This window comes from Microcebus murinus, chromosome 1, assembly GCF_040939455.1.
Source record: "Microcebus murinus isolate Inina chromosome 1, M.murinus_Inina_mat1.0, whole genome shotgun sequence".
In the NCBI taxonomy this organism is placed as follows: Eukaryota; Metazoa; Chordata; class Mammalia; order Primates; family Cheirogaleidae; genus Microcebus; species Microcebus murinus.
Window position 1 is genome coordinate 25734318 of NC_134104.1, and position 24625 is coordinate 25758942.

General features: G+C 33.4%; 1 long non-coding RNA gene across 1 annotated transcript in view; it reads right to left on the bottom strand.

Annotated features, from left to right (window-relative positions):
• LOC105883106 (uncharacterized) overlaps window positions 1-24625 on the bottom strand; it is a 620369-nt gene that overhangs the window by 180993 nt on the left and 414751 nt on the right. The window contains exon 5 of the long non-coding RNA XR_012918558.1: window positions 5861-5906. This is a non-coding gene — a long non-coding RNA (uncharacterized LOC105883106). The remainder of the gene's footprint in view (window positions 1-5860; window positions 5907-24625) is intronic.

The following is a 24625-nucleotide window of genomic DNA, read 5'->3' on the forward strand; positions in this document are numbered from 1 at the left end:
TAGTATTAACTTACGCAGCGGCTCGTGTATGCATACTCACTAAATGGAATGAAGACTGAACCTCAATGTTGCTAGGAGAAGACACCAGCGTCTAGGTTTTGGGTTCTTGGTTGTTTTTTTTTTTTTCCAATTTTAGATATGTGTGACATTTTTTTATTTAAAGTTTTAAAAATAGTTGGTATTAGCATTAACGTGGTGATTCAGAGTCAGATTTGCACAGCAGACATATTCAGTCACTAATTCATTCTTCAGTCAGCATTTATTAAACATCATCTCAATGGCAAGACACTGTCTTAGATGCTGGGATCCAAACTTGCATAAAATCTGGTCCCTACATTAAACAAACCCAAATTAAATTCATTCTACAAAATGACTGGCGTATAATCTTCAAAAGTGTCAGAGTCGTGAAAGCCAAGGGAAGTCTGTGGAACTTTTCTACACTAACGGAGACTAATACAACATGACTATTAAATAAGGTACACCACTCAGAAACAAATTATTACACTCTAAATGACATTAATTGGAATTTACCTGGACAACCCATGAAACTTGAATGGGATCTGAGAATTAGGTGGTAGTCAATGTTATTTCAGTCAACCCGGACTGCCATAACACAATACCATACCTCAGATGGCTTAAGCAACAGGAATTTATTTCTCATAGTTTCGGAGGTTGGGAAGTCCAAGATCAAGGTACTAACTGATTAGATTCCCCAATGAGGGCTCTGTTTCTGGCTTGCAAACTACAACCTTCTTGCAGTGTCTTGACATGGCAGAGAGAGAGGAAATACACTCTCTGTTGTCTCTTCTACGAGTGCCAATCCCATTATAAGCACTTCACTCTCATAATATCATCTAATCCTAATTATATCCCAAAGGTCCATCTCCAAATCCCATCACATAAGGGGTTAGGACTTTAATATATGAAAATTTAACATATGCATTTCAGGGCAAGGAACACAATTTAGTCTATAGCACCTGGTCTTGCTGATTTTATTTTGGTTATGTAGAAAAGTTCTTTGTAGAAGACACACCCTAAAGTATCTGAGGATAATGGGGCATTATATTAGCAATTTACTTTCAACTAATTCAGTGGAAAAAGTTTTCTGTGCTATACTTGCAAATTTTCTGTAAGTTTATGATTGTTTCAAAAACAGTTTTAAAAATATTGTTTCTGGCCTCAAGATTCTCAATTCTACTAGAGAATTGAAACATGTGAACAACTTCAAATAAATAACATTAAGTGCAGTGAAATATGTGGTAATAGGATCCAAAGAAAAAAAGGGAAGGCTGATCTCTCATTAAGGAAAGCTGGATATACCCTAAAAAGGAAGTAAATATTAAATAGATCAGAATGTAAAACAAGTCAGGGTCCATTGGACCCAGTTTATTTACTAATGACTACCTGACAAGAATTGTATGTCTGATTTTTATTTTCCCAGGACATCTGATGTCCTTTTGATTCACTATCTTTATCTATCATTTCTTTTTAGGATTAATAAAAAAATTAGATTTGCACAAAGTTCAAATAATGGAAAAGATGGTAATAAATTAGTAGTAAAAGGTAAATTGTGGGCCAGATAGAAATGTGTGAGAAAAACGTTCTTACTCGTCACTCTTTTGCATAGAATGATCCATTTTAACAATGCCCTGCTAGTTTATTTAATTCATTCTTGCTCTCCCCTTTCTGGTTTTTCTGGCTTCTAGAATTCAGAGATAGGCTTATCTGGTAAGTCTCCACATTTTTTTTTTGTTGCTACGATTATGGCCCTACATAAAAATTATATAAAGTTTCTAATGCAGAAGGAAGCACATGAGTTAGAGAATTCTTTCATTTTTCTATTTAGCCTAGAGGCCTGTGATTCATTCATTGACTGAGCAGATATTTATGGAACATCTATGCAAAGGTGTCTGAATTGCTTGCCTAGGATATGTCTTGACTCCTTTTTGTGGTTTCCTTTCTTTTTTTCTTTCTTTTTAAATTTGAGCCAACATTCAATAATTCATTAGGCATTACCATCAGTTTCCAAAGAATACTTTTTATACCACTAATTCTTATTTTCTCTGCAAAGGAAATTGAAATTGTTACCATATTTTAAATTTACATTACCACTGAATTCAGACTAAGGTGGACTCAGAGGTTCTTTCAAAGATAATTCAAACTAGTAATAACTCTACTTTTGCTGGTTGAGACAAGATTCAAATGGCATGAGTAGCAATTTGCATTATTCAAAGTACTGAAAACAATACTTTCTTCTAACAGAATTTACATAAAGAAATGCTTCTTTTATATATTGCTGCTATTTTGTAAATAAATATCTATATTTTTAATCCATAGAGCCAATTTTATTACAGTATTAACAATAATAATAATGTCTTATATATGTACAATGTTTTGAAGCTGACACTATTTTTTTTTATTTCAGCATTTTTTTTTTAATTTCAGCATTTGGGGGTACAAATGTTTAGGTTATATGTGTTGCCTTTCCCCCCTTCCCCCCTCCTGAGTCAGAGCTTCAAGTTTGTCCATCCCCCACTCATTATGTATGTTTATACCAATCCCCTCCTCCCCTCTCCCATCTGCCTGATGCCCGATAGATGTTATTCCTATACGTCCACTTAGGTGTTGATCAGTTAATACCAATTTGCTGGTGAGTACATGTGATGCTTATTTTTCCCTTCTTGGGATACTTCACTTAGTAGAATGGGTTCCAGCTCTATCCAGGAAAATACAAGAGGTGCTATATCACTGCTGTTTCTTATAGCTGAATAGTACTCCATGGTATACATATACCACATTTTATTAAACCACTCATGTATTGATGGGCACTTGAGTTGTTTCCACATCTTTGTAATTGTGAATTGTGCTGCTATAAACATTCAAGTGCAGGTGACACAGTATTTTGATATCCATATGAAGTAAGGTATATCCAAATCCAGCACCATACAAATATTTTCTATAAATTTATAAACATTTTTTATGAAATACTTGACTTGTAGGTATGGTTTAGAACATGAAAACCACAAAGAATCATTAAAATTCAATTTAAAATAGTTTCCATTGCATACTAAATCCATATGTTTATATTATTTGTGTCTAATCCATCAAAAGAATTGATTATAATTTACTCCAGGGATAATAGCAAGGTATATAGTGGCACTTTATAAAATTTGTGTAAGATTTAACAGTTCTACTAGATTACTTCCTTTTCTTACACTTCAATTTAATATAATTGAATGGATATTTATTCTGCATCTATTAGGTCCAAAGATGAGTAACACACAGTCATTACCCTCCAGAAATTAACAGCCTAGTGGGGAAAAAGATACATACAAAATGAATTTTTATATATGACATAATTTGGTAAGATTCATTTTTCTATGATGTGCTGTGGAGATGTAAGATGCTAGGAAGAATGAGGAAGAAGGGAAGAGTCTCTGAGTGCTTATGGAAGGAGGTGTCACTGGGGTGAGCCTTGAAGAAACTGCTAGAGTTTCACAATTACATAGTGTAAAACACTTGCATGAACATCTCTATCATTAGGTTTTCTGTACCCTGACCATTGATGTACACTTACAGAATGCCAATTTCTATGTCTCTTTATTGTAACACTTTGTCTTCACTCCTTAGTTTCCTTATTCAATGTACAAATGGGAATTATTCTTTTGAATGCCTGCCAAATGTGTAATTAAAGAAGGATACTTTTTATTCTAAAGTTGTATGTCTTAAAAAAAAGTTTAGAGGACCTATTAAATAAATCATTTTGGATACATCCAAAATATTGTCTAATATCCAGCTATTAAACAGAATTATATAGATAGCATATATTGACTTAGAAGGATGCCCATAATTTAAATGGTAAAAAAAAAGAGAAACATGCAGAGATTATGAAAGCACTACACACACATACTGATATTAGTGTTTATGTATATTAAGAAAGAATCTGAAAGAATAAACTTCAGCAGTAGCTAACTGAGAATATAACTTTTTCTTGAATATAATTCACTATTTTTTTATTTTAAATAATTCAAAAAACAAAGATATTCATGTTGGAAGAAGTACAAAGAATAAACCATCTATTTTTCCCACTCAAAGCATTATAAAAATAGTTTCAATTTTTTCAATAATTAATTTTTAGGAAATTTTTCTAATTTTTAGAAAATTTTTAGAAAATTTAGATCATAAATTATATGCAAATTAAGTTCAAACTCTTGAATTAGCAAATTCCAGTGAAGAGGGACAATAAAAAATTATGTTTAGTTTAAGGTAGAATTCTAATTTTATTAGAATTAAAACAAGATAATAACTTTCATCAATAAGCAGCAAGACTTTTTTCTGTAAATATATCAAAATCATCAGCAATAATCCCCTAAAGATAAAAGGCAACTAACACAACAAACTTATGCAGTCTGCTTTGTCATTTTCCAATGAATTGGTAACTGGAACAGAAAACTTTGAAAGTGCAGCCGACAAGATAAAGATAAAATAGAATCATAAAACCTTGGCCATTCATCAGACAATGATACAATGCTTCATCACAAAGACATCTTTAGATTAGTACTATAATGTAACAGCCAGAAAAATAAAGGATTTCGTTGGTTTCTGCAACTGGACTATATCTCAGCTGGCCTCAACTGGAACTATATAAAGTATATCCTGCCCATTGGTGATGTGACGTCCACCCCTCTGTCAGTCAACCTGATCATCAAAAATAGCAGTTCTTTTCCATATGAGATTCAAGGAGTCACATATTCATTTGACAGTCCTTATTTTAGTGAATTGACATTTTGTTTCATTGAGCAGACAAGAATGAAGTTATTACATGTACTTTACGGATAAGGAAACTTAGTATCCTAGAGGCACCACGATTTGCCAGCCACAAATCTCATGAGCAGTGATGAAACTGTTCTCTGAGAATGCACAGCAAGCCTAAAGGATCATCAACTGAGGCATAAATAAATGCAACCTGCCCAGCCATTTTTACAGGGACTTCCTGACTCCTGCCCCACTGTTGGTTTCTATGCTATTGTTGCTTTTTTATTTTATTTATTGTCATATGTCTCTAATCTGCACTCTTCTGCTCTCTTAGGCACTCATCAGCTTGTCCTGAATTAGAAAAAAAAGGTGCTAGAATGTGGGAGTGGAGGTTGACCTACATCTGAACAATCTGCATGTGATTCACCACTATTAAACAATTTAGTTTGAAATAGCTACAATTAAGTTATCATCAGTGAAGTATTTACTAGACTAGAAATTCTAAATTTATCTTTACATATGCCCTAACCGAAAAAAGGCCACATTTCTGTACTTTATTAAGTAAAGCAAATACTGAAGAAAATTTTTCCAAATTAACATTTATATTGTTAAATCACTGACAGCTAATTATATGAATGGTTACTTAAGTTGTTTCTTTAAAAAATACAGGTTTGGAATAGCAAGAAAAATATGAAATTATGGCAGACAAGAGATTCTCAGGTTCTGATATATAGTACATATAATATATATATATATATTTAAATATATATTAAATTGCCTCCCTAATATATAGAACTATATATCCTATTGTCGAGCTACCACAAACTTACAGAGAAGGTAATATCAAAATTTAAAAAGAAAGAATAAATTCTGCCTACAGTAAAACAAACTAATAATATGAAAGAAAAACTCAAACTGGCAAACAATATGTGTTGGATGATTTTAAGTTTAGTAGTTAGTAACTATAATATAACACACTTTTTACTCATTCATAATAAGTAACATCAATTCTATCTACATCTAACAAGGGGAGTAAATTTTTGAAACATAGCTAAAACAAATATAACAACATATTTTGTAAGCAGAAAAGTTTTCTTTTTCCTACCTTTGTAGGTGAGTAAAAGGTTCTCGGATTGATTTTAATGGATACCCTGAAAAAGAAATAGAAAATTGATGAAATAAAAAATAATAAAATAAGAGAGATGCTTTAACATTATCCATGTTGAGTGTTAGTGGTCTCTTAGCTGGGTAACCGTACACTGTGGCTAGGCATTGTCTGTTACCTCCTCACATATACCTAAGTCTGGGAACACTGATAGTGCAAAGGGCACACAAGCATTAGAATAAAAGCATTATATGTGGATTGAGCATTTTTGTGCTCTGTAGAGCATGAATGTAATGATTAAGACTCTTTATTGTTCACAAATATTAGCCAATTTAGTTATTTTATTATTAATCATCAATTAAAAAAACAACAAAATTGCAAAACAAATAATTCTAGACCTAATACCATATCTTTTTATGTCATTAAAAATATAGGTACCATTATGCAGATATAATCATGAGATTTCAGCTTAAGCAACCCAAGTCATAGGTTCTAGGGATTTAATGGAGATATTATCTGGCATAGGGAATTACTATTAAAAAATTCTGATGTCCTTCATTAAAATAGAATTACTCTTGGAACTAGAAGGTAATTTAAAAATCAACTGGTCCAACTTCCTCACTTTAAAGATAACCAAGCAAGGTCACATAGCTAGCTCATGGCAGAACTGAGGGTAATATTTCCATCTCCCTGCCTCATACTAATTCCATAGCTTTAAAATATTTAATTCTTTGTAACTTCCAAGATTGGGAAGAAATAGAGAGAGTAGAATTATGTATGCTGCTTTTGATAAGTTCCATCCTCTCAACGAAACTTCATATTGCTACCCGAATGAATGATCTATGTCATCAACATTTACTGAATCTATTTCATTTAAAACTCCTTTCCTTGGTGGAAGGAGACACCAAAGAATTTGATGGTGGGATTCTGGTCTTAAGCTCCTTATAAATCAATGACAGAAAGCAGGAAAAAAATTTAAAGTTTTGGAAAAACCCACAAGCTACAAAGCTGGAAAAACTTGTCAATAACACTACCAGCTAGATATGAAAGAAACCACCACCCAGCAGTCCTTTATATAAAATATGTTTTCCAGACTGACTTAAAAAAAATCTACCACTAGCTCTTTAACACACAGTTCTTTACTCTAAATTAATCTACACTATTATAAGCAATAATGGAATTACTTCTTTGCTCTCTGGCTAGACTTCATAGGTTGTTTTTTTTTTAATATACAACTATTTGTGATTCTTACTTGATAAAATATAATTTTTGTAACAATTAATAAACTGTTTCTTGTAAAGGTTTTCAAAAAAGTCACAATAACCCTTGGCCCAGTTTGTTTTGCTATTAACAGATAGCAAGCTCTGTGTTTTCAGACAGAGCAATAACAAAATAAACATTACATAAGCATAGATTCTACCCCTGTACTATCAAGATTTAAAATTCTAAGAGACTGGGAAAGGAGCAAGAGCAATACAATAGCTGTGGGAATGTTTTTTTGTGCTATAATCTCAGAAACAGCTTGTGTGTACCACATTGGAAAATCACAATATCAATAAGATGCATCTTCCCTTGTTGGATAAACTCCATGATTAATTCATATTTCCTTTGCATAATGTCAAAGGATGGATGTAATAAGTTTAAAAGTCATATTAATGTAAAAAAAAAGAAGACATTAGATAAAAAATGTTTTTTAAAATGTGGGCTTTAAATAATTTAAGAGTTTGATGTGTACTCAGCTAGAGTAGCTAGTATCTATAAGAAGATAAAGCATTATTTAATAACAAAATGACTTTACCAGATTTTGACTCCAAATGTTCAATTCTGCTTAAACCATTAAGAAAGAATGCTGAGACAAATATGTTTTGTGCCAAAGTCTAAGCAACTTGACCTAACCATATTTAAGAGATATAAAGTCACTGAAAATTACAAAGAAACATGTGCTTTGAAGTTATAAGTAATTGGTAAAGTACAAAGTGTATCTATATTTCTCTATAAGACATATATGATCATTGTTCAGCACTCTTATTTTACAGATATATAAATTTATACACACAGATACACACACTACTATGGGTGGGCACAATACGTTTTACACAAGCAAATTCAGTTAAACACTGAAATTTACTCTCCTAATCCATTATGTATTTTCCTCGAGATGAGACTTTTGACTTTTTCACTATCTTCAAAATCAAGATTATGGTAATAAACACATCTGCAAGTTTCAAAGTGACATAGGTGGTACAAATGACCGTCAATTAAAGGCAAGAGTATCATAATGTAGAAGGCAAGATTTTGCAGAGTTGGAGAAGGACAAAGAAGAGTTACTAGTCAAGTTACTAGTTTTTAATATAAATTAATTAGAAACTTTCTTCTTGTTCTCTACTCTCCTTATCCTTCACTGAAAAGACTATTGTTTATTAAGTGCTACAAAAAACACATTCAAAATCTCCTATTTTAGAAAAATGAAATTTGAACAATCAAGAGAATTTAAAATATTGTATAAATGTATTTAGTCTTTCATTCCTAAAGGCTTCAGTACTTTCATCAGGATCAGAGGTCAAACAAGTTTATATTCCACAAGGAGAGAAAGTTGTTCATAGCACTTAAAAAATAGGAGTAAAACTAGACCTTAGCATTTGTACCCAAAATACACAGTAAAAAACAACTTTAAAATGTCTATACTATACACCTTTGACACAAAGTATACTCTTCATAATGAACATATAGGGGATTATACTTGACATATTTATTAAAAAAGAATTTCAAAATATAGTATTACCTGTAGACCAGCTGAGGACAACTTTTTGATTGTCTAGACAAGCCCTCTTATTTTATAGATATGTAAATGAATTAAGAACAAAGCATGAATTTTTGTTCATAAGAAATAAATATATTTTTTCCTTTTAGACTTTTACATACTCCATTTTCTCTTTTATATTTGACAACTTGAATAACCCAATTCTATACCTTGAATCCAAGTCCAGGATAAGGTTAGAGCTAATGTTAGTCTGTTAGCTTTCATCTCTAATAATTATATCAGGAAGTTGTGGTTTAGTTAATGGCACACAAATTCTTCTCACAAAATGGTATAAGACTCAAAGCTTTTACAGTATTATAACCATCTTCACTTCCTAACTCACAATCATAAGATAGTCTAAATCATTATAAGGCCACTTCTGACCTTTCAAAAGCTGCAGCTATCTTGCATGGTGATAAAACAGTTTGAGAATAGAATGGTTCCAACAGTAACTTCATGTCCAAGGAATTTGATAAGGCCTTTTTCCCACAAAGGCTTTATTTGAGAGAATGATACGACTGGTTTTCTGCCAAAAGACCTGCTGTACAGATTGATCTCAAGTGATCATTTTTTTATAAGTGACAGTTGGAACATGCCCATTAGGATGGTTCTAGAAGTGTTCTTAAGCTACTTGTAGAGGCCCAGCTGAGGTCTTGTCAGTTGATCTGAGAATAGCCGTGACAGCATCCCAAGGACAGATTGTCAGACTGTCATGTTCGATACCTTTCTGAATGAAAATCTCCATTTAAGTAAAACGTGCTATATTTGAAACACACAAAGATCCAGGAAGAGTAGTGTTTAGCTATGTATTTTGTTTTATACATTGCCAAGTAAGTAAGTGCAACATTATTTGTTGAAAAACACACATACACACACACTCTTTAAGTGCATTTTCTTTTGACTTCAATTAATGGAATGCATTAGAAATATTTTATTTCTAAAAATATCCTGATGTTTATCTTGGAAAATATAAAATAATAATTTTCATTAAGAGAAGTTCACATCCAAAATAAGCAATTATTGCTCTTACACAGTTTATATACTATCCAAAGTAATAAATAAATTCATAAATAAATATGTACCCACAAATGGTGACAAGCGCTATGAGGAGAAATGGTGCAGGGGAATGTGGAAGTAAGGGAAGCAGGGAGGTTACATTTTTAGGCAAGATAGAAAGATTAGGAAGATTAGGAAGGAAAAGAACAAAAGAAGGGGTCATAGTACTTTCTGAAGGCTCTCAGCTATCATTTTGGTTCTGCTATTTTGAACACTTGAGTCTGAGATTCTCCTTTATGTCACCATGTGATCTTTCTGTGAAATGAATAACAACACACACTTTGCAAATTATTGTAACACATATACTTGATTACAAAACATCTGATAAAATATTATGGGTAAATATCTGAAAAGAACATAAGGTGTTATTAAATATAAGGGACTGGAATGGAACTTAATGAGCTTCATTTTGCTTTGGAAATTACCCTAGGTCACTTACATATATTAGCTAAAACTTGTATTATTTCCATTTCATATATAAGGAAGCAGATACTTAAGAGGATTAAGTAACTTCTTAAAATCGCAAAGGATTTTAGGAACAGCAGGGTTTGATCTGGGTCCCTGTTACTTTCAAGTCCAGTTCCTCCAGCCCCATCATTTTGAGTTAGAAAAGTGAGGCAGAGGCTTTCCAACTGAAATATGCAATCTTGTTTTTTTTCTTGGTGTTGAACCTATTTAGTAAAAAATAAAAAAAACTGAAAATCAAGTTCCTCGATCTTCTAATCTTCTAAAATTAGCACTCTCAATTTTTCCTTTTTTTATTTCAAAATATTAAAGGGATACAAATGTTTTGTTACAGTATTTTTCATGAGCTTAGTTTGTGCTTCATTTTGTTTCCTGGGTCCAGTCAAACAAACCAATTAAATCAATTCTACCTTAGGGACATATAAAGTTATCCTTGATACAATTCTACGAAGATTAGATTTGATACAATTTGACTTGGTATAATTCTACTAATGTTTTGGCATTTGCATAAAATGTGTATGATTCAGTTAATTGTTTATATTACCCACAATTATCTTAAAAACAGATGTCAATACTAGATTGTGAGTATATAACTTTAAAGATGTGGACACTAAAATTTATAACTGAAAAAGAAACTTGGTAATGTAAAATGGAAGATAAAAACTCAAATAAATATTAAGTCCTAAACTGACTCTTAGATTTTGATATTATCCCTTGAAAACCAAACATTTAATTTTTAAAACAATTTCATATTTACTTGGCACTCCAGATTTGTTGTAATAACATTTAATTATTTGGCTAAAAAAACGAAGAAGCATCAAACATATGAAAGGATAATTGCAAATCATCTGCCTGTAATTATAAAATTGGTAATTAAGAAAGGCATAGATATATATTTACTGGCCTTTTTTATTTCTTCTTCAGAATTCATCTATAGATATTACAATCTGGACACTGACATCTTTTTTTATCGTATGATAAACTGAGTTTTAGATGAGCAAAATATTAAAATATAAAAGTCCACTGAGCTTCAGAAAGATAACTACTTTTGTTTTATGATGAATATAGTCATTTAAGTAAAATCTAGGTTGCTACCAATTTAGGTCTGTCCAGTAAATAACCTGAGACACTGGAGCAACTTGGTAGTCTTATTTTCTATGCAACTAATCAGAATGGATTAATAACCAACTTTGACTAATAACCACATTCTCTCCATAGCAAATCATGGATCTTATTTCTTTCTAGAGGTAAATGTGTTAAGTTATGTGGAAAATGACAAAATCATTTGAGAATGATGTCAAATCAATGGGAAGTATCAGTCAGAAGGAATTTCTCAAGAGAAGATTCTTAATCTTTTAAATTTGATGACATCAAATATGCTTATATCTTCTCATCAAAATTTAATCGTTATCATTTCTTCCAAATTCTCAACAGTAGCAAATCACTTAAAATATATGTATTTTGGACAAAAGACACATACCACCTCCAAAATATTAAAAGTTTACTTATTGTTGATACTTGAATTTTAAATTCTCTTTTTGGAAAATATTATAAAATTCCAACTCTCAAGTGATGCTCCAACAGTGTGTTTTTTGTTTTTTGTTGTTTTTTAGCAATAAACATGCCCGTCACATGGTTCTTTTGGTCTTGGCCCAGGACTTCTTGAGCTTGAAATATTAGAAGCCTTAAATTTTGAAAAGGATCACACAAATATTGCACATAGATTGTACAACAGGAGACTGGTAAAATAGAATATAAGAAGCTACTCTACGCAATAACCCAGATTTTTCTTACCAATAAATGAACTAGTGAGTTTTGAAAATTTTCAAAGCCATTAGAATCAAAGTGATTGCCCAAACTTTGTTAAAGATGAAAACAGGTAGGTTTTTGAAGGTGCAAAGTAACTAACAAGGAGATCTCAAAATATTTAACTAGTAAATAAATGTGCAGTTAGATGATAGTAAAATCTTTACCTAACTCTGCACTTTACATTCTCTGAGTATAGACCTATCTGGTGTTATCAAAAGTATATCTTTGCATACTTAGAACAGAGCCTGGTAAATTGTAAGTGCTAGCTTAAAATTTCTTGAATGAATGGAAATTCTTAAATTGTTTAAAATGCAAATCCAATCATAGCACTCTTACCCCTGCATAAAATCCTTCAATGTCATCCCATTGCTTCAGGACCAAACTTCATGCCCTGGTGTGGTGGCTCACTCCTATAATCCTAGCACTTTGGTAGGCTGAGGCAGGAGGATTGCTTGAGGCCAGAAGTTTGAGACCAGCCTGAGCAACACAGCAAGATCCTCATCTCCAAAAAAATAAAAACATTAGCTGGATGTGGTGGCACACACCAGTAGTCCCAGCTCCTCGGGAGACTGAGGCTGAGGCAAGAAGATAGCTTGAGCCTAGGTGTTGGAGGGTGCACTGAGCTCTAATGACGCCATTGCACTCTAGCCTGGGCAACAGAGTGAGACCCTGTCTCAAAAAAAAAAAAAAAAAAAAAAAGTAGAATATCCCAACTTCTTAAAGTCTACAAGGACCTGCTGTTAATTCTACGCTTCCTATTGAATCAGAGAAGACCTCATATAGCAAAAGCAATCTTAACCAAAAGAACAAATTGGGAGGAATCAATTTATCAGACTTCAAGAAATACTACAAGGCTATAGTAACTAAAACAGCATGGTACTGCCACAAGAATAGAGACATAGACCAATGGAACAGAACTGAGATCCCAGATATAAAACCATCCTCATATTGCCATCTAATGTTTGACAAAGCAGACAAAAACATACACTGGGGGAAAGAATCCTTACTCAATAAATGGTGTTCGGAAAACTGGATAGCTACATGTAGAAGATTGAAACAGGATGCACACCTTTCACCTCTCACAAAAATCAACTCACAGCAGATAACAGACTTACACTTAAGGCATGAGACTATAAGAATTCTAGAAGATAATGTTGGAAAAAATCTTAAAGACATTGGTTTGTGCAAAGAATTTATGAAGAAGACTCCAGAGGCAATCACAGCAACAACAAAAATAAATAAATGGGACCTGATCAAATTAAAAAGCTCTGCACAGCCGAGGAAACTACCATGAGAGCAAACAGACAACCTACAGAATGGGAGAAAATATTTGCATGTTACACATCTGATAAAGAGCTGATAACTAGAATCTATATAGAACTCAGGAAAATCAGCAAGAATAAAATCAAATGATCCTACCAAAGTGGGCAAAGGACATGAACAGAAACTTTTCAAAAGAAGATAGACTAATGGCCAACAAACATATGAAAAAATGCTAAACATCTCTAATCATCAGGGAAATGTAAATCAGAAACCATAATGAGATATCAGTTATCTACAGTGAGAATGGCCTTTATCAAAAAGTGTCTCTAATTATTTACTGTGCACTCCTTCTTCCCAGTAGCTGTGACAGTCAAGATTTTATTTTTGTGTGTGTGAATATTGAATAATTCACCTCTTTCTGCCAGTAGACTATAAGCTCTATGAAGGCAGTTAATTCTGTTTATCATTCCTGGTATGTGATGAGTGCTCAGGAAATACTAGTGGATGAATGAAGTGAGCTGCAACATAATTTAGAAGTGACTCCTCTCTGTACTACCACCCATGAAGATGCAGACTTACTAAGGCCAGAAATCAGTCAGACCCTTGGCCAGAGATTCCTCCTCCATTTTCCCGCAGCTGAAATTGGTTTGCCTGGTTAACAGGAAGCAAGGATAACACAGTACTATGTCTATTTGCCACATGACTATTCTCTCCCCACATTTTATTATACTTTCATAGAACCTCCCACTCATCACTATGAGTTTGTCAGTATACATATTATTTCATATTTTAAGATAAATTTACTTCAACACATTACAAACCTAGGCATCATCCAATTATATTCAGATACCAAAGAAAAATACTACCTTATGCTATTTATTAACGTTTCAGTGAATCAAGTAGACATATTTCAAATGGCTGTCTCGTGGTTCTCAAAAATATTGCATGAAAAATATGAGATCTTGTTCAGATACATTCCTGATCAAAATCTCATATTATTGGATCAAATTACAGAGCATTTGTATTTTTAAACTAAGCCCTTTTTCCTCTAGTTTCACTCTTTTTACATTCCTTCCAAACAATGTGTATAAACACACACACACACACACACACACACACACGTTAATCAAGAACTAAGACACAGACACTATGGAAACCCCTTTACTAGCATATAATCATTTCTGTTTAGTTTTATTAAAATCAGACAAGTAAAAGCTCAGGAAAATTTAGAAAAAAATTTTGGAACTGAGGACTCTAAAAACATATTGATATATAAGAATAGATTTTTTTTTTTTTTTTGAGACAGAGTCTCGCTTTGTTGCCTAGGCTAGAGTGAGTGCCATGGCATCAGCCTAGCTCACAGCAACCTCAATCTCCTGGCTCAAGCAATCCTTCTGCCTCGGCCTCCCAAGTAGCTGGGACTACAGGCATGCGCCACCATGCCCGGCTAATTTTTTATATATATATATATTAGCTGGCCAATTAATTTCTTTCTATTTATAGTAGAGACAGGGTCTCGCTCTTGCTCAGGCTGGTTTCGAACTCCTGACCTCGAGCAATCCGCCCGCCTTGGCCTCCCAGAGAGCTAGGATTACAGGCGTGAGCCAAGAATAGATTTTAACAGCAAATTTCTCCAGGACATAGAAATCTTATGCCTACCTTCATATCTGCAAAATCATGTCTTTAGATTATGACTAAGTTGACAGGGAAAGTAGTATGATTTATATTATCAAAAAATCTTGACATACTCTTATTAGATATTTCTCAACCATATAAAACCAAATGTCTCTGGGGTGAATAAATAGTACTTATATTGCACAAAAAATCAAGTCAATATGTTTTTCTAAAACATGAGCAAGGGAAAATAAATATAAAATATATATGGCATTGATGTATGATGTATAATAATAATTAATGACAAAAGAAAACATAATTCAGAGACTTATGAGCAATTTCCACAAAAAGTTTTGTTTCATCTACCATCATTAACTAAGTCATTATATATAAAAATACATAATTTTCTTCAGAAAATGTATTTAATGCTTCGATGCTTTACACAGGAATTTAGAACTCAAATTCCCACAGCAACCTAGCAATACAAATTTACTCCATGGGCTGGAGGTTGATTGTATTGGGCTGAAGGGTGAATGTCAGAAGTTGGTGAATTTTATTTTAAAGAAAGACAATCACCTCTCCTAAGTAAACTAATTTTTCCCCATATGCAGCAATGATTTTAAAATTAATTAATTCATTTTGCTTGATTCACTGTGCTTGATTAGGTGCCAGTTACTGTGTAAGTTGACCCAAAATAGCGAAGAATAACATAACTATGTTTCAACATGCCTATTAATGGGTTAGAAAAACAGATAATTAGATAATGACAACTGAGTATAGACACAGTAAGAGCAATGGCAGACACTGATAGAGATATGCACAGGTTATCACAGGGACATGGATTCGAGTCATCAACTCTGACTGGAGGCAAGAAGGTGAGAACTAGACTGACTCTAGAAGTACAAGTCAAGATTCGTTGGAATTGGAACTGACCAGAAATGGGAGTGTGAAGAGAAAGCCTCCAGCAAAAGGGAACAGTGCAAGCAAAAGCCCAGTGAGAAGCAGCAGAAGAGTGAAAGCTAGAAACTGAGGGGTTACACAGAATATGAAACAGGGAGTGGATGGAGATGACATGAAAGAATCTCAGAAAGGTCAGACCATAGATGACCTTGTGCTATACTAAGGAGTTTATCCTAATCAATATGGCAAATGAATTTTCTCTTCTTTGCCAAAGTTTACATGATATAACTGGGTGGCTTCTGTTTTGAGGAGGAGTCCTCAGAATTCTCTTCAATAGGAATATTAAACCTTAATAAAATAAAATACTTCAATTGATTACCAGTATTTTCTATAAATGCAAAAATGGTGACTCATGGCATTAATGCTATATTTGCTATTCCTGCTGTGTATAGTTTATGTGCTTTCAGTGTATGCTAAGATTTTTCTTTACGGAAGATTACATAGGCAAGATCTGGAATGGAAGGGAAAAAAATAAAAGAGCTGTATAGTAGCTCATAGAGTGAGAGATGATGAGAGTCCTAAAGCAGAGCAGTGGGAATACACAGGGAGAGGAAGGAAAGTTTCAAGAAATATTTAGGAAACTGTACTGGAAGAAATCAGATTGGGATGAGGAGGCTTAAGGAACAGTCATGAATGACTCCCACATTTTAGCTTGGGAAAGTGGTTCATTGTTCACTCACCACTTAGGATAGAAGATATAAGAGTAACAACAAAGAAGAAAACACTGATATATGGTCTTGAGATTTCAGATATACTGGTAGAGATGCCTAGATGGAAGTGGATATGTGGTTCAGGTAAGTAGTCATTTTGTTAGAGATAAAAATTGGGAGAACTATCATCATACTAGTAAGCATGGAAATTATGGGTATCAATTTGCTCACCTCGAAATAATTTTTAGAGTAAGAAAAATCTAAGAGGGAGATATAATAAAGTGTTCATAGGAGAAAGTAGCTCCTAAAGGAGACAGGAGGAGTGATGAAAGAGTAGAAGGAATAGTGGGTCATAGATTGATATGAGTTTGGTACTTTTCCAGTAGGAAACTGAAAGAGCTCCTAGAAAAAAACTCTGGTAGGTCTCAGCTATTGTTTCTAAAATTTTATTCTGTGATCTTTCAGGTGTTCCAGTTAAGCTAAGCTTAAAGGGGTGGTACAACCAGATAAATCACACGTTGTTAAAAGTTGGACTTAAAGAAATTGAGTTTAGTTAATATTGTTTACATCAGCTATTTAGAAACATATTACAAATGTATGAATTATATAAAAATAGTTAATAGTAATATAACTTCAATAAGAATATTGAATATCACATGAATTGCATAATCTAAAATGACCTAACGACTTAAACAATTTGTTAATTATGCCTGTGTCTCAGCCACTCTCTTCCTTTTTTAAATAATAGAATGGAACTTGAGCAAGGTAGAGATAAACACACAGCTGGGTGTCCCCTCCTCTCTTTTTTACTTCCTCACTTACACTCTCCCCACATAATTCCTTCAAATGTGGCTGGGCAGAGCTATGCTCTTGGGAAAAGCCATTAGCAAAATGTTTGTATGTGTGTTTGTGGAGTGGGGTATATTTTCCTTCCTACTGGAGAGAAATTGTATTTCAGTAATCACAGATGGGATGAACTGCTTATAATTATTTAGAAAGAGAGAGAGATGGGGGGCCCTTCTAGTATATTACTGTTTGCTGATCCATAATATATTTTAAGATTTTTCACAAATGTAATCACTATCATTATTATTTTCTTACCATATTTAATCCACACACCATTTAATCCTTCTTCCACATGTAAAAAAGAATGAAACATATTAGAGGTATCATTGAGATGTGATAGACAAGGAGCTACGAGTGCTGACAACAGGGAGACATGACCTACTTTGCCTGTTGTCAGAGCATGGTACCTGGGAAAAACAACATTCTACTTTTCAGTTGGATGTAAATGGCAGGAATAGAGGGTTGTGCAGCATTTTCAAAATATTCATCCTATTTCTGCTCCAGCACTTTATCCACCCCACAAATACTCCCACAAGAACCACTGCTCTAAGGAATTCAATACCTCCCAAAATCATGTGTTATTACATACAAATTTGTTTGAATTATTAAATGATATTTCCTTGATGCCCCTGATGTTGGCCACAATTCTGAGAACTTGGGAAACAGACATCGATGAAGATAAAGAAGATAAGCTGAGTAAATTTCAGAAAAAAGAAAAGTTGGATTTACATAAGCAGGTATAACATGTTCTCCAATGAGAACTGAATAAAAAGGAGCTGTATGAAACTCAGAAGGAAGAATGTAGGTTTTACCTATGAAATGATTAAGACTTGCACATAGATTTAAATATCTATAAGCGCATTTGCATTGGTTTTCTTTTTTTTAATGGAATCACCCTCTTGCTTGCCCTGATTCTGGACTCACTAGTCTTCTTTTAGTTTCTTTAATACAATTTTCCTTCTCTAAGACTAGAGTTTTGAGTATGCTATTCCCTTTTTCTGGTAATAACTCACAACCCATTCATTTACCCTACAGATATTTACTGAGAACCTATTACATGACGGGTACATTGTGAAGCATTGGGGACACATTTTAACTAAAAAAAGAAAAGCATACTAGCCATCATGGGCTTATATTCTATAGGGTGAATTACTTCAGAATTTCTCAACTTTGAAACTATCAGCTTTTTGACCCAAATAATTCCTTGTCATGGGGGCCTATCCTGTGGATTGTAGCACATTGAACAGCATCCCTGGCCTCTATTCTACTAGAAGCCAGTAGAACTCCCCCAGTTCCGACAATTCAAAATATCACAAGGCATTGCCAACTGTCCCCTAAGGGGGGCAAAATTATCCCAAGTTGAAAAGCACTGAGTTACTTGGTAGCAACTGTAATGTTGATAATTTTATGTTTATTTTAGTGATTGTTATAATACTATCTTTTCCCACAAGATAACTGTCCCCATAGAACACACATTATTTATTTTTTTCCTGATGATAGTATTCCAGCTTCTAGGACAATAACTAGTGTATTTGAAAGCACTGAATAAATATTTGTTGAGTGAATTAAACCAACAGGTAAATAACTATGTTCCCTAAAATCTGAGTTAGATATTTTTATGCGCCACATTAACTCTTTCTGCTTACCCTTCAGCGTACTTATTGCATATATTCTAATTGCCTACCTTTTTGTCTGTCTGATATCTCATGCACCATACTGAACACTCCTTAAAGGCAGAGAATGTGTCAGACTCCTCTTCATAATGTCACTTTCCAGCCCAGCACCCAGCAGATAAATACCACATGAGAGGATGGATGAATAGCAGCGCTAATAATTACTACACATTCAACGTGGGGCAGTCATCAAGCTAGTTCATTTGTGCTCTACATATCCTATTTCATCTTCACATAAAATGTGGAAGGCAATGACATAATCTCCACTTTCACAGAACAGGAGCCTCAAATCCAGAGATTAAGTAACACACTCAGGCACAAGATGGTAGAATTAGAATCTGAATTTTTGAAGCCTGATTTTAGAACTCAAAGTCTCACTCTGACTACAAAGCTGGAAATTTCTTGGCTTTATCTGTGAGAACAAATGAGTTAGCAAATGACAAATTACAAGCAACCCAACTTGTTTTCAAATGACAGATGAATAACATTTCAAATTACTATCTGGGCCCAGGTAGCCTACGGAGAAACAAACAAACAAAAAAATCATTCTGTAGATTAGACAGTATCTTTATACCTACATTTTTGAGGTGGTCAAAATTTTATTTTGAGGCTGAATGTGCAGTGCGTGGACACTGACAATGAAATGCCAATTTAGTCAATATTCTTTTTTTTTCCAGCCAAATAGATGTTTGTTGGCTATAAATATTTCTGCTCTATATCACTTTATTATGAAAACAATGGTAAGTTTTAAATATATACATATATTTTTTATCTTAAGGCATTTGTTCTTTAACTACTTCAATAGGCTTAAGTTTTCAATTTCTCTGTAATTTAGAATCCCATGCCCAGTAAACCACTAAAAGCTCAACAATTACATTCTAATCATTCATTTATAAGTTGTTTTAACATTATTGATATTTGGTCCGCAGTTACATTTTCCCTAGTGACTGCTCTTATAATTATCTTTAATTTTCCCTCATTTTTGCTCTAGCCAGTGTTAGGAAGTGCTATTCCTCAGGCTGTCAGTGTGAATCTCTAAGACAACTAGAGCCTGGGAAAGAAGTTCAAATCTGTCTTAATAACCCAGGCCAATATTTCCCTACAAAACTAATTTTATTGTATTATACAGATGGTACCTAAGAAAAATGGAAAGATTTGAAGGCTCTTAGGTTAATATTTTATCCAACTTCTAGTCTTAAGATGTTTTTGTACTATCTTGATATTTATTAATATTCCTTTTTCTTGAAATATAAGCTTTCAATTTGCCGACTGATTTTGGAATTACTAAAGAACATTTGTTTCTAATTTTTGCATGGTATAAGTTTGACAATTTTATTTCACAAAAATCAATGATTCCATTTCAAAGGAACTCAGGCCTTTATAAAATTAAATTCTTCTAACTTGAGATCATACCTATCAGAGAGTACCTTGTGTTTTCTGAAGGAATTTTTCCCCATTGTAATAATAAAATTTACTGTAATCTCCTTATTGCCTCAGTTTTATCTTCTTTTCATTAAGTAATTATCTGTTGATTTTTTTTTCATTTACTTTCATTGCCTGGAGCAGTGATTTTCAACTTGTATCTGCTCAAAATGCACCTGAGGGCAAATTTATCTTGAGACTTTTCTCCCATGAGAAAGTGGTCCTGGTACTGCCAAGTTAACAAAGACAGGATTTACTCAAATTCCTGGTCTCTGAACTTCCAAAGGACTTGTACACTTTTTTCACTCATTTAGTATTTATGTATATGAGACCTTAAATTGGTTAACTTTACAAAGATTTAATCTTATTTCTCAACATAAATTATAAGCTGTCAAGGTCAGAAACCTGTTATATTTCCTTTCATCTTAGCACCCAGCATTAATGAATATAGTTAGTGCTCAGTAAATATTTATTAAGAAGATTAGCTAATTTGACCATGAACTGATTTAACTCAAATAAGCTTAAAGTATCACCACTTAAGATCAGAATTAGAATTAATATGATCAAAGCATTGTATTGTTTGCTACAAATGAAGTTCAATGTCATTTAAATCATTAAAACAAACCTAATAAATTTCAAATAGATTGGAATCCAAATCAGTTTTTGCTGAAACATACTATTTTAGGACACAAGAGAAAGTGTAAGATGGAAAATGAAAGAGTCTGGAACTCTCACAGCATCCAGTTCCCCTGAATGGGTTTGGCAGCAACAATGGCAGGATGGAATTCCATCCTGGGCAATTCTATTCAAGGAAGAGCTCCCCACTAAAACTCCTTCAGTAACCTTTGCAAAAATTATGGGAAAAATGATGTTTGATTTTCTTCTCACCCTAAATTCAAACAAAATACTTCTCTTTTTTTGTTCTCTTTTCTTGTTTGGGAAGGTAAATTAGAGGGAAATGCTGATAGAAAAAAAAAAAGCTTTGAAGTTAGGAAAAAATAAGTATTATTGTATTATTCTTTTAAGTTCTCATGTTTCTTCAACTTGTCTATATACATACACACAGACTGTATTCATTTGAGAGACATATATCTCAAATATATATATTTATTTGATATACGTGTGGGGTATGTATGTGTGTATGTGCATGTATATTCATTTAATAAACACTGCCCAAATCTTGCTTTGAATACTGTCTGGGTTATAGACTAGAAAAGGGAAATATTTGTGAATCTACCATTTTATTGAATAATATATTTCAGTCTGTATATCTTTTCCAATGGTTTAAATACAGAAACAGATAATATGAAAGAATGCACAATCCTCAAATCTTGTCATTATTACATGCTTAATATATATTTACTTTCTTATTACATATTGTTTAAATTATTGTAAGAATCAGCTTGCATTCAAACACTAATGGAAAGCAAACTGAAAAGAAATATATGGCAAGAAAAGCTCCCTTGAAATTAAGTTTAGAGCTTAGATCAACCAGTCAAATATGCAAGTAACTTATCTGTATATGCATATACAGGGATATGGATATATAAATACATAGACATACTTTGTGCTGTAAGAATAATTACATATATACAAGTTATATAACTGCTATGCATTAAATCAGTACTACTAATATTTTTTATATTCTGAAAAATATGAAAATGAAAGCATCGTAAAATGGACCTCCCTAGAGGAGTCTTCAGTGGTTATTAAGTTCAAGCCTTTACTTTAGAAATGAAGAAACCGAGGTCCAGGCAGTTTAACTGAATTTCATTTGAAGCCTGAAATATAAATCCAGTTTTGGATTCCATTTCTAATAAGCGAAGAGTCTCGCTGGCAATTCTTTAAATGTTAGTGTTATTTACGGCGTCCATTTCACTGTAAGTGATGTCCTTCATCTGCCTGGCAACTTGTTTTCCAGAGTCATGAGGTTTCACCAATGCTCACCCCTGTCTGCAGTTTTTGCTTTGTTCCTGTGCCCATTCTTCAAAGGCTTGCTCAAATGCTACTCCTTCTTAATGATGTCTTCTTTGGTCCTCCCAGCTGGAAATGATCTTTACCTCCTCTGATCCACTAGAGCAATTATCACATTCTGCCTTGTAATTCAATATGTCTTAGTGAAAGTGAATGGATGGGCCCTGGAGTTAAGCAGACAGGGGTTCAAATTTTGGTTTTGCTCCTTACAAGCAAATAAAACAGACATGTTGGTCAGCTTCTCTGAGCCACAGTTGTGGGTAATTATAATTGTTTTAACCTTATTTGTTTTTATCCTTCCTCCAATATGGTAACCAAGCATATTAATTGAATAAATAAAATTTAAATAAATATGTCATACACTTATCAAATATTTACTAAGTATCTTCAACATAGTGAACTCTGAACAGATCTTTCCTAAAATTTGAAAGTCACATGGTCCTTTATATAGCTGTATTTCCTATCTCCCCATCCAGAACATTCACATCTTAAAAACAGAGACTGTAGATATTATCATATAGTATTTTATGTCCCATGCTACTGTATGTATTTACAAATAGTTGAAAAAAATGAACAAATGAATAAATTAATGAAAAATCAAATTGATTGTTATTCTTATTGGAAGCTTGATTGGCAAGTTGTCAGAGACAGAATTGTAACTATTTAATATCTAAGTACTTATTCTGTGCAAGAATAAATTACGTTTATTGTCAATGTTTATCTAAAACTGAAAAATAGACTTGTTCTCTAGATGTAATGAATTTATATCTTTTCACCAAGAAATACATATTTGATTCATTAGTATATTGCATATGAAATTTTATTAAGGGAAATTAAGCTTTTATTAAAGTTTCCACATGGGTTGAATAGCCATAATATAAATATATCTGAGCTCTCTGCAAAAAATTGCTCAATCAAATGGAGAAACATGACTTTTACTACTAAATGCATCTACGATTTATTCTTCTTGTATCAGCAATAACTCCTTCAATACCCAAAGCCATCTAATAACTATGGATAAATCACAAATGTCTGCCACAGCATGGCACAACGCTTTGCATACTTAAATGCTTCAACACTCAAACTGTACAACTGTAAAGCAGTACAGTCAACATAAGCAGATTCATCGTTATGATGGGTTTTATTCTTTAAAAGGGTTAAATTGCAAAGAATCCTTTGTTTTGTGAGGAGTGTAACGTGAGGACCCTCAAAACCCTGATTTATCATTGCTCCTTTTTTTTCCGCTTTCTTTCCTGGCGTTATTTTTTTAAGTGCTCGCGATCCACATTGGATAAAAAAAGACATTTGAGGTCGAGAGCTGTGGAGGTCGAGGGTGGGAGGGAGAAGGCTATTTTGAATCTTGTGACAGTGAGGTTTCATTCACTAAGGAGCTCTCTGTGGGTTTCTGGCATTGTAAGTGTTTTGTCTGCTTGCAAGAGAGCAGCTGATGGATGGGGAAAATGTTCATTGATTTGTAGTGCCTGCACTGCAGCCAACCAGCACTAGAATGAGGAGGCACCATCATGAATCTCTCAACTATGCATATTTATATGCAGCTGCTGTACTTCTAAACCTCTAGTGAATACAAAGTACTTGTGTGGCCACCAGTTCACACAATGCCGTCCTGCCGCATGCTCTGATTTAACTACTGTATGGAAGAATGGATTTGGGGGGTTCGGTGGGATATAGAAAGGAGAGGTAAGCATGGAGGAAGAAAAGACCCTTGCACAATTCCTTTTTTTTAGATAGTCAAGAGAATGAAAGGAATGTGGGAACAAGTAGGAAACATTCGAATAAATGCTTTGCATGCTTGAAACTCAAGTTCTAAAATTGATTAATGGAAACTAAATCCTTTTAAAGGTGGTATTTTCAGTGAGCAAGGCTTTGGGACTACATGATAATGATGTGGTTAAAATATGCTGGCACCACTGAAATCATCATAGCACTGAGCCATGTGTATGAGAAAGTCCCTCCCCTGGGTAAACCATAGCTTCAGTATAGAGAAATAGATGAGATGCTATAATGGGAGGGGGTGGGGTGGGAATAAAGAATCTTTAAAGCATTGAAAAGAAAAAGTAAAGTGTAGAATATGAGGTTGTTAAAAAAGAAACAGATGAAAGATAACTCATTTTAGAGTGGAAATGGAGCAGGAGGGTTGGTTTGGAAGCATAAAAGCTATAGGGCAAGGTTTGAGAGCTAAGAACTTAGAAGAAATAAAGGGGTCCTGAGAGTA